General features: G+C 47.0%; 1 pseudogene; it reads right to left on the bottom strand.

Moving 5' to 3' along the window:
• The window catches only part of LOC101271105 (ectonucleotide pyrophosphatase/phosphodiesterase family member 7-like), a 77,408-nt pseudogene continuing 65,153 nt past the window's right edge, over positions 1-12,255 (bottom strand).

Raw genomic sequence — 12,255 nt, forward strand, 5'->3', positions numbered from 1 at the left:
GTGACTGCCTTCCAAATTCAAGATGGAATTTATTCATTTTAGAATCTACTCACCCCATTGATGTTATAACCAGAGTCAGCATACGTCACGATTGGCAAGACCCACTCGTGTTTGGCAAAATGGAAGCGTTCTGGAAATTCCTCCCTCTTGTAGACATTGAGGTGAAGGTGTGCATTTTTCAGCGCTTGGTAAACGGCTTCCTCTTGCCCTGGTTTGGGCAGGAGCATCCCAAAGCTGCCATAGTCCACAATATCAAACTTGACCAAGTCCCTGAAGCTGATGTAGTTGGTCAGGAGGATCTCAGTGACTTTGGGCTTCTTTTTCACAGTGGTCATGCCGTGGTCAGATGTGATGATGACGTTGAGGTGCTCAGTCAAGCTGTGCCTCTCAATGGCTTCCAACAGGTACCCGACGGTTCTGTCGATTTGCTGAGTCATCACCCTCCTGTTCTCTGTCTCGGGCCCAAAGCGGTGTCCCACATTATCCGGCTCTCCGTAGTACAGAGTCACGAAGTCAAAGTCTTCCTTACTGAACCAGTTCATGACGGTATCCGTGTTCTCCCTCCACTCCGTCTCGTTGCTGTCTGGGTCAGTGTACAGCTCCAGCAGGGACCGCTGGACGGCCTCCCCTTTGTACTTGGCGTCTCCCCCGGGATAGTGGAATGACGCTGTTTTCCTCCCCTGCAAGTGCAAGAAGAAAAGTCTATCAGGGACATTTCTCCTATCTTTCTCATAATGTGCAAAGTCCAACGTGTCAGCATCCCTGCCCCAGTCCAAAGGTATGGAAAACATGTGGCTTCAGAGTCGGACAGGATTGGGCTTCGTTCCTGGCATCACCAGGATCTCGTGGAATCTAAAACACCGTTAACTGTGAGAACTGCCGTTATGTTATGTGCTCCTATGAAGAAAAATGCTGCCTATGAAACCACGACACTCCAGTGACTGGCATATGCGTTCCAGTTTGGGACTGCAAAATGAAAAAAACAGTTCCTTAGAATGGAAGAAAAATGGCACTTTCTAAGTTGGTAATGGTGAGTGAGTTTAATCTCTTAGTGCTTCAGTGTTCCTACCTGTAAAATGCCAAAAAATTGATGGGATTTTTGTGAGGGTTAATCCAGGTAACTTTAAGATAAAGTATTGGGCACTGTGTTTTGGCCATAGTAGGCACTCTTTTCTTTGCCTCTAGACCTAAGAAGCCACCACAAGCCTTCCCCGGTGTGTGCAGTGGACAGCTATTATGATTGCCTGCCCAGCACCCCCTCCCCTGTCTGCTGGTTTGGAGCATCTGACATCCCCTGGTAGCTCTCCTCCCTACTCTTGCTCCACGCAAGATATGTTGGGTCCACATCAGGCTCCAGAGGTGGGATGTGGCTCTGGCCTGGCCAGTCAGAGGATGCTGCATCTCCTGGCCATAGCAATTGGTTCAGCCTTGGGCCCAGGTCCCAGTCAGAGCCAATGAGATAAGATCTGTGGATTTCCTCTGGGGCTGTTGGAGAGGGGAGAATCTGCCTAACTGGTTCCCATGTATAATGTTTATAAAATTTGGGGGTGTTTGTGTGAAGGGGAGACTGTCATCTTGTTCCCTGTGCAGATGTCTGTTCAGCCTCTGGGCTTGACGCCCAACCCAGAGGCAGACAATAGGGCAGTTAAAGGTGTGCTCGATGCTGGATTGCCTGGGTTTATCTTTTCTCTCCCACTTGGATGCATGTCACTCAGATGCTCTCCACCTCTGTTTCCTCATCTGTAAAGCGGGGATGTTAATGCTACCTCGTATGGTGGTTGTGAGGACTAAATGCATGTGGAGCATGTTAGTTAGTGTTCAATGAGCTCAGCTTTTAGTTTCCTGGAGAGGAACAAAGAGCAATGGGCCAGACCGCATGGTCAGATGAAGAGGGGGCAATGATTATCTCCTCCAGTTTCTGTCTCCTGAGGGGTCCTGAAGGTGGATCTGAAATGTGCCTGTAGACCCCAAGGTTGGAATCTGCAGAAGGAAGATGAGATTGGAGCCTCCAGTCATGGCAGAAATGGCTGCAGCATGGGGCATGGGATTCCTTATGTCAGAGGAATGGGGTGGGTCAGCCATGAAATGCAGCTGAGTCTTATAAGGCCTGGGCAGGTCCTGGGGTTGCTGCTTGACCCTGAAGCCCTTGTCACTGGGGCCCAGTGACCTTCACCTTCTATGTCAGGCCATGGGCAACTACACAGGGCAGTAGATTATAGCCAACAGGAAAAGGGCCCTGGCCTACCACCAAGCCATCATGGGAGGAGCTGCCATCTCTTCCCTCTCCTTGTCACCAGTGGGTAAACCAGGGAAAGAGGTGTGGGGGGCCTGAGAGGAGTAGACCATACTCCTTCCACCCCAGGCTGCTGGGGCCACCAGAGGGTTTACGGTGAGGGTAGGGAGCATGCGGGGGAGCAGAGCTTTGACTTGGTTACAAGGTGAAGGATTTACTCTGAGCCAAACTGAGTCTTCAGGCCAAAAATGAGGCTGTGTTAACAACACAAGTGATTTCAAAGTCATGAAAATATTAAATGATTTGCTCCCCAGCAGAAAGCTAGATTTTGACAAAGCTTGGTAAAATTGTTAGGAAAATAATTTTATGTACACTCACCAATGAGTTAACAATAAGATGGACCCATCTCACTAAATAGTTTCTGTTGTAAAGCAGCTCCTCAACCAGGACTGGGCACATAGTATAAGCTGGATAGATTTCTGGTTCCATGAAAGACTGACCTGCTTATTTGGGGAGCAAGTATTTTCCTTCATCTTGGCTATTAACTTGAGGGCTGTTCTGGGACACTTCTTGTATCACCCAAGATTTGGATGTTATGAAAAACACTGTAAAGTTCATTGGCTTTAAAAGAACGAAGAGAGGGTGCTGGTGTGACGGTGTCAATTTGGTATGGAGAACAAATTACAGGGAAGAATTGTGGGATAGTGGCACCTGGGTTGTGGCTATCTGGTCTACAAATGGGCAGAAAAGTATAACTAAGCATAATGCCAAAACTTCCCATGTACCATTTGAGAGAGAGAAGCAGGAAACAAATTTGGAAGTTGTAGGGGATGCTGTTGGTACCCCACCAAGATCCCCTTACTGGGCCTGCACCCACACACATTTCTGTGAGGGTGGCTACTAATGTTTCTCAGTTCCCCCATGTTCTGGAAAATTCCCTTGCCAAGTGGCCAAGTCCTGCCTCACCTGGGCAGGTATCCTATACTGCTCCTCTATCCCCAGCAGCTCATGGCCAGTGATTGACTTCAGGACATAAAGCCAGCTCCCTGGCTTCAGGGTGGGATGACTTGGGGGTGCAATTCATGTTCCAGTGCTCCCCGTGAGATCAGGCTGAAGCTGGTCTCCAGCTGAGGCCACGTCTCACTTAGGTCCTCCTCCTGCCCTGTCAGTTTTCCTCACTCCCATCTCCTGAGAACTCTCCCTCAATACATTATAAGCACCACATCCCTGCCTCAGGCTCTGCTTTTAGGAAGCTTGACTTAAGACAGAAGTCTTAATACTAAGTACTTTGCGAGGTTCCAGAAGCTCTGCTATCCATAGCTGTAGGTGAAATATTGTCCCCTCTGCCCTCCAGCATTCATTTCCTATTTTGAGATCCAGTTTTATTTTCTCTAAAGCACTTTTCCCAACCTGAAATTACCTTAATTTGCTTACTTTTTTACTATCTAGTTCTCTCCTCTAGAATGTGAGCTCTGGGAAATCAGGGGCTGTGCTGATCTTGTTGAATGTACTTTTCCTGGGACCTAGAACAGGCCTGGCTCAGAGTAAGTGCTGACTGCTGATTAAATGTGGGTTGAATGAATGCATGAATCATGTCTCCTTTTAGGGGTGGAAAACCCATCCTATTCTCACTCTTGATTAACTTATGGAAATAGTTACAGAAATGCTTTTGCTTTTGGGTTCTAGCATCTTATTTGTAACCTCTGCAGGTAACACATTTTCCTTTCTGATAGTAGAATTTCTATGGTTGCTTTAACTTGCAAATCCTCTAATATTTATTGCATTTCTGATTGGCATTAGACATAATTCTCAGTTTTTAGCGACGGTACTTTAACATCCGTGGAAACTGACTTTGCTGTCAAGTATGGAATTGGCTGGAAGGATGAAGCTTCTAACGTTTTGTAGAACATAGTTTGACTATTTTATTATTTAGAATAAGCTGACATTGACATTGTGAGGGTCTTAGACAGCCCTGCATATCCAGCATGTTAAATCTCAGATGTTCCCAACTTGAAATTGTTTTCTTGTGCTGTGTTCTCAACACATATTGTTTCTTTCTTTCTTTTTTTTTTTTTGTGGTACGCGGGCCTCTCACTGTTGTGGCCTCTCCCGTTGTGGAGCACAGGCTCTGGACGCGCAGGCTCAGCGGCCATGGCTCACGGGCCCAGCTGCTCCGTGGCATGTGGGATCTTCCCTGACCGGGGCACGAACCCGTGTACCCTGCATCGGCAGGCGGACTCTCAACCACTTGCGCCACCAGGGAAGCCCTCTTTTTTAATTTATTTATTTGGCTGCGTTGGGTCTCCGCTGCTGCATGTGGGCTTTCTCTAGTTGCAGCGAGCGGGGGCTACTCTTCGCTGAGGAGTGCGGGCTTCTCATTGTGGTGGCTTCTCTTGTTGTGGGGCATGGGCTCTAGGCACGTGGGCTTCAGTAGTTGTGGCATGTGCGCTCAGTAGTTGTGGCTCGCAGGCTCTAGAGCACAGGCTCAGTAGTTGTGGCGCACGGACCCAGTTGTTCCGTGGCATATGGGATCCTCCTGGACCAGGGACTGAACCAGTGTGCCCTGCATTGGCAGGTGGATTCTTAACCACTGTGCCACCAGGGAAGTCCCTCAAAACATACTCTTTCTTTAAAGGTATCCCAAGCTGTAGTCTTAGGAAACTGTGATTTTTCTCACTTGGTCCCATAGGAATTTGAGGATTTATGCTGCTCTGTGAAATGAGCTTCAGAGAGAAATGTGTGTGTGAGCATGTGTACACACAGACACAGACACACATACACACACAATTGACTCTGTTTATTTGGGACCTATGATAAGCAAAAGTGCTATTTTCTACAGATTGTTTCTACTTCTGAGAAACAATCTCAGCACTTAATTGGATGCAAAAGAGTGGGTATTTACTATTCTACCCTTTAATTAGCATAATCAGTGTTTCCAGTAGCAATAGCAGTTGGAAAATCGCTAGTTTTACTGGGTGCATTATCCTTCCTTAGTGTAGTGTTGCATCAGTGTGGCTATTACTCTTAAGTTGCTTCTTTAAAACAGAGTTGGTACGTCTTATGGCAAAGCCTGACTGTTGGGTTTTGTACAGAATCTACCAAAACTCTTCAGAACCAATCGTTAAGGAAGGAGTTTTAGTTTGTTTTTTTCTGTCTTGTTTCCTTTTTTAGGGGACTGAATTAATGTCAAAAAGCGCACGGGTTTTAGGAAGGCCTGTGAAGTGTTCATCACAGTTGTGCTTTGGTGGAGAGTATATTTAGTGGTTTAGGGAAAGGAGTTAGTTACTTGTTCTAGGGAATGGCTGAGAGGAAAGAGATGGACTCCATGTTTTTGAAATTCAGAAGTTGAGGTTGGTTCTGAGTGTTTTCATTGCTTTTCTGTATTCTGGAGGCGTCACTGAACAGAAGGAAGCTAGATGGCCAAGATTCTGTGTTTTCTCCCCCTCCCACACATTTTCGGAGGTCGGATTATTATTCTCAGAATCTTTATGATGTGTGATAGACACGGATTGAGCCAATACTGGGATGCATTATGTTTCTATTAATACTTTTCTAAGCAGAAGCTGACGGCACCCTCTTTCTCACACCTCTTCCAAGTTTGGAAGCTATTGTCTGGAGACCTGGCTGACACCGAGAACCGTAGCTGCCCTCCCCACCCTCTCTCCAAATCCCCTCCTGGTGGTAGCCTACCATGGTCCGGTCTTGGAAGACATGAGAATCTCACCCATATCATCCCTCTGCCATTTCACATCTTAATATGATCTGTGGCTCTTCCATAGAGAGGAGAAACATGCTCCTAGGTTTTTATGGTTTTCCTGGGTCTCACAGTCATGGCTGTCTGCCTTTCTCTGAGAATTAGGGCTTACTGAACTTGGTGAAACACCTCAGCCATTGATCAGGTTCAGTTATCCCAGGAGCTCATTTAAAATCCCAGCCTGCTCTCATTGGAGCCTCTCTGTTCATAGCCTGACCATTGGGGAAGTCCTGATGGAGTGGATACACTCGTGGACCATGGATGGTGGAGACAAAAGTGGTTGGGAATCCCATCTCCTAGGCATCATCTGCCAAGGGACACCGATTCTCATGAATCATGATGGACTCTGGCAGTATTAATGTCACTGACGGAAAACATTTTAGTCCTATTAAAGGTTAACGCATCAGTCTCCACAAAGCCTGCCTGGAAGAGACTCAGAAGAAGGAAGGAATTTTCCAATGATGGGTACAGGGCAGGCCACCCTCCTGCAGCCCTGCCCGACAATGCAGATGTGTCCCCGAATGGCATTTGGCATTTGTGCCCCTGTTTCTGGGGTGGGAGGGGTTGACCTGGGGCCGCAGGTTTGCTCTGATTACAGGAGCTTTTGCACCACCTCCTCAGGGAGCTGGCTGATGGCCCTGTCCTGGGCAGGAGCTGCTAACGGCAGAACGCGATGAACCAACTTGACATTCGCTTGCCAAACAAGTGGTGTGTTGTCAGTCGCCTGGCCCTGCACCAGACCCTCTTTTTGCACAACTGCTTATGAATTCAGCAAAGAAGAAAAGCACTCTGATTATGAATTGAGCAGGAGGAAACAAAGCCCTGCAAATAAATGACAGGGAGACAAGAACCATGTATAAGAAAACACCAGGAAGGGAGAATGCCACCAGAAGCCTCATGCCAGTGAACAAATTCCTTAGCAAGAGAGGCCCTGGGTTTTGAATAGTGAATTAAGGAAGACTATCCAGGCCTTCTTAGCAGCTAGGCAGATACAAGATTCACTCCGAAATCCATGACTAAATGCTTTGGCCACTGAAGAAATATTATGTCATGGTTAAGAGTTAAGAGTTGCTGAACCCAGAGTGAGTTCAAATCCTAGCTCTGCCTCTCACTAACTTTGTGACTGTGAGAAGTTGTGGTATCACCTGGTGCCTCAGTTTACTCATTTGTTAAAGGGGCATAACCTTAGCACCCACCTCAGGGTTGTGATAAATTAATATACATAAAGCACTTAAATCAGGGCCTGGTGCATAGTGAGTGTTATGGTTGTTATTTTTCTTGTATGGACAGTTTATTTGCATGGTCTATGCCTCAAAGTTTAAAAATGTTGGGGCTTCCCTGGTGGCGCAGTGGTTGAGAGTCCGCCTGCCGATGCAGGGGACACGGGTTCGTGCCCTGGTCTGGGAGGACCCCACATACCGCAGAGCGGCTGGGCCCGTGAGCCATGGCCACTGAGCCTGCGCATCCGGAACCTGTGCTCCGCAACGGGAGAGGCCACAACAGTGAGAAGCCTGTGTACCGCAAAAAAAAAAAAAAAAAAAAAAAAAAGGTGACAGAAGAGGAAGGACTCTAGAGCCCAACACTTAATGAACCTGAGGTAGAGTAGGGTCATTGACAGCCCCCTGTGATTCTTCTAGAGCTGTGTTGTCCAATATGGTAGCCCCTCGCCTGTGTAGTATTTAGATTTAAATTGAAATTAATTAAAATGAAATACAATTAAACATTCAGTTTCTCAGTCTTACCAGTCACATTTCAAGGGCTCAATTACCACCTGTGGCTTGTGGATTCCACATTGGACCATGCAGAATAGAACATGTCCATTATCACAGAATGTTCCATTGGATAGTTCTGGCCTACAGCTGTAGTGACCTGTAGCTGAAGTCCTGCTAAAATGGTTCAGCTTCCATTCATAAGAATGATCATTTCAAGCAGTTAGTGCCAAACAACTTACATGCGTTATCACAGTTAATCCTTCCAACAAGCCTATGAAGCAGGGATTCTGGCCATCCTCATTCTATGGGTGGGGCAAATCAAGCACAGAGTGGAGGTCATTGCTGAAGGTCACAGAGCTGGAGAAGGGTGGAGCTGGTTGGACCCTGCTCTGGGAGTGTAAGTCCACAGACGGTTCTGAGCTGCTGCAATTATACCCCCTTGCAATGTAATGTGCACGGCATGGGCTGGGAGCACAGAGATGAAGTGTCAGGACCCGAGGAAGCTTTGGAGCCAAGGCTGGTGTCTTAGGGGAAGAGGAGGAGGATCTGTTCTGAAGTGATGACTCTGGAAGCTCATTGAGAAAATGCAAAAGCTGGTAACAGGTTTGGGGCTGGGAGTTCAACGCACTAATTTCATTTCTGCCTTTTCAAAGCAATAATGAGTGGCTGCTGGGATACTTTCAAGCAAATGTTCTCATCAGAGCTTTTCATGCCTTGAGTGGTCAACTTTGTTCCTAAGGGATTTTATGCCTAAGTCAGAGGCAAGTGTATGAAGAGATATTTATTAAAGAGCTGCTGGGTCCAGACCCTATGATGAGCCCTGGAGGTACAATCATGATTAAGCCAACTCTGCCCTCATGGAGCCTCATCCATCCATAAGAGCTAAAACTTACTGAGATATGCCTTAAGTGCACATCTTATTTAATCCTTACATGAACTCTATTAAATAAGAGCATCATCATGATCCCTATACCACATTTAGGGAAACAGATGCTTAGAGAGGTTAAGTCATTTGCCCAAGGCCACACAACGTCTAACCCGCCACCCACATGCCTAGGAATGAGAGACGATGTCCCAGGAAGTCAGCCCAGGGTTTCTGGTGGTACCTGTCTCTGGGCTGTGATCCAGAGGGGGAGAATGCCATTGTCCTACCACTCAGTCTTGTTCTGTGTGGTCTTGATGGGATACTTCCAGAGTGTCTCTGTGTTAAACATCATGTTGTGAATGACTCTGTGATCTTCGATCCAGCAACCTTGGGAATAAAGGAGAGAAGGTACTGTTAAGTTCTATGAACGGATGCTGCCAGGGGTGTCCATGTGTTCTTAAGACCACCTCCCCCAGCATCCTTCTGGTTGGCCTACTTAATCCTGGGGCTGTCCCTCTGGGCTTCAGACTTGTTTCTCTGGGATGCAAACATTGGCAGCCACAAAGGAAGTGTCATCACATCTCACACCTGCCAGATTGGATCTGCTCCCTGGAACAGACCTCACAGCCCTGGGAGAAGTTGGTGGAAGCTGATGAGGGAGCGGGGAAGGCAGGGGGTGGGGAGGCCAAGTTCCTCGGGTTATTCTGTGTCCAGAAGCTGAGAACCTGGGATTTGGACACTTCCTGTGGGATGAGTTTCCTCATTTGCTTGTGACGATATGATTCTGTATGGAACATCCAGTGGGCCTGATTCTCGGCAAACATCCCAGGGTTTCTCCTAGGATTCCCATGGGCTGCACTGTTTGAAGCAACCAAGGGAATCAGGAGGGATTTCATTCTTTCTTTCTTTCTTTCTTTTTTTTTTGCCACGTGGCATGTGGGATCCTCATTCCCTGACAAGGGATCAAACCGGCCCCCCCCAGCCCCCGCCTCACATTGGAAGTGTGGAGTCTTAACCACTGGACCACCAGGGAAGTCCCAGGAAGGATTTCTAGACGTAGATGGGTGCAGACTTATTTCTTTCTGCTTAGGGAAAGAAGACAGATACTGGGGGAATGTAAGCTAGATTGTTCTTGAGAACATAACAATTGAACCAGATATGGAAAAAACCCCTGTGATCTTACATTGCACCAGTGAAAAGGGGACTGCACGTGGAGGCCAGTCTAAAGAGGGAGTTGAAAGATCCAAGGAGAGAGCTGAGTGTCCACTCCCTCGCCTCCTGGGAGATGGAGCCTCTGGGTGACCCTACTGACTGTAATAAGATAGTGATGATGTCTCCAATGTCCATGGTAAGAGGGACATTCTGTGACTAGAACTTGATGGTCATGGGCACAGAGAAGGGAAAAGCTCTCCACTTGGTCAGAGTCGCTGCCAGACTGCTGGTGGGTAAAGTCCCCCTAGGGTGGCCAAAGCTTTCAATGGGGAAGAAGCAAACACAGTTGTGTTTTTATTGTTTCTGCCTTGCTGGCAGGCCTGACAACCAACCACGAGTGGGGTCACCAGAAAGAAGTTGTGCTGCTGCCAGGGATTGGGACCTCGAGGTGTCAAGATTTGGTCAGGGATCAAGTCAGACTGTTGACAGGGGAAGAGCATGGACTTAGAGTCCATGAGAGCTAGGTGCCAACCCTGACCTGGCTTCTGAACTTGTTGTGTGAACTTGAACAAGCCTTGGTTTGCATGTGTAATGGGGGGTAGGTCTGTGTGATGGAATCATGGCACACATTTACCATCATGCCATACGCCAACGCCTTTTTCTGAGTTACTTCGGGAACATTAACTCATCTAAAGCTCCCAATAGCCCTGTAAGGTGGGAACTATTATAGCCCCCTTAGAGCTTTCCCTCTTTGCAGGAAACAGAGGCACAGAGTTTACTCAAGGTCATAAGGCAGAGTTCAGTGTGGAACCTGGGAAATTTGATTACAGCCCCTGCTCCTCCCTACCCCAGGTAAAATTAACATAAAATTAACCATTACCTTTTTTTTTTGGGCTGCACAGCGTGGCATGTGGGATCTTAGTCCCCAACCAGGGATTGAACCTGCACCCCCTACAGTGGAAGTAAGGAGTCTTAACCACTGGGCCTCCAGGGAAGTCCCAACCATTAACATTTTATTTTTAAAAATTTTTATTTATTTAGTTTTTGGGCTGCGTTGGGTCTTTGTTGCTGTGCGTGGGCTTTTCTCTGGTTGCGTCAAGTGGGAGCTACGCTTCGTTGCGCTGTGCGGGCTTCTCATTGCGGTGGCTTCTCTTGTTGCAGAGCATGGACTCTAGGTGTGCGGGCTTCAGTAGTTGTGGCACGTGGTCTCAGTAGTTGTGGCACGTGGTCTCAGTAGTTGTGGCTCGTGGGCTCTTGAGCGCAGACTCAGTAGTTGTGGTGCACAAACTTAGTTGCTTCGCAGCACGTGGGATCTTCCCAGACTAGGGCTCGAACCCTCGTCCCCTGCATTGGCAGGTGGATTCTTAACCACTGTGCCACCAGGGAAGCCCCATTAACATTTTAAAGTGAACAATTCTGTGACATTTAGTACATTCACAATGTTGTGCAACCTCTTTCTAGTTCTAGTACATTTTCATCACCCCCAAAAGAGACTCTACCTGCTAGCAGTCACTCCACAGCCTTCCGTTCCCACGGCCTCTGGCGGCCTCTAATCTGCTTTCTGTCTCTATGGATTTACTTATTCTGGACATTTCATAGAAATGGACTCATACAATATGTGGCCTTTTGTGTCTGGCTTCTTTCACTGAGAATCATGTTTCCCAGCTTCATCCCCATCATAGCATGAATCTATACTTCATTCCTTTTTATGGCTGCATAATATTCCATTGTCTGGATAGACCAGAATTTGTTTATCCATCCATCAATTGATAGACATTTGGGTTGTTTCCATTTCTTGGCTGCTATGGATAATGCTGCTATGAACATTCATGTGCAAGTAACTGTTTCAGTCCCTGCTTTCAATTCTCTTAGGTCTAAACCTAGGAGTAGAATTCCTGGGTAATATGGTAACTCTATGTTTAACTTTTTGAGGAACTACCAAACTATTTTCCACAGTGGCTGCATCGTTTTACATTCCCACTACCAATGTTCAAGGGTTCCAGTTTCCCCACATCCTTGCCAGCACTTGCTATTTTCCTTTTTTTGATTATGGGCAACTTAGCAGGTATCAGTATCTCATTGTGGTTTTTAGTTGCATTTCCCGAATGCCTGATGATGTTGAGCATTGCACCCTGTGAATACCATGAGTGAGAGTACTCTGTTAGGGGTAGGTAGAAGCCAAATGGGCAGGAATCTTTGGAGCCTCACAAATGAATAATGGAAGGCTCTTGAAATCTACAAGAAACCCTCCTGTTGTTACAGCTTCCTGATGGCTGAGCCATGCCATCGCAGCAGACAACATGGAAGCACAGAGGTAATTCACCCAGGGAGTGCTCCTTTGCCTTTTTTTTTTTTTTTTTCTTAAATCTGTAGTATCCTGAATCCCGGTCTATGTGACTCTCCACCGAGTAAAGAGAAAAAAAATCCCTCCGGAATTATGAACACCTGCCATTTCACCTGTTCTAGTGTTTCTCCATGGTATTTTCTACCATCAACATTAGAATCAATTGAGTAGCTTGTTAAAAACACACATTCCCAG

Source organism: Orcinus orca, chromosome 16, assembly GCF_937001465.1.
Source record: "Orcinus orca chromosome 16, mOrcOrc1.1, whole genome shotgun sequence".
In the NCBI taxonomy this organism is placed as follows: domain Eukaryota; kingdom Metazoa; phylum Chordata; class Mammalia; order Artiodactyla; family Delphinidae; genus Orcinus; species Orcinus orca.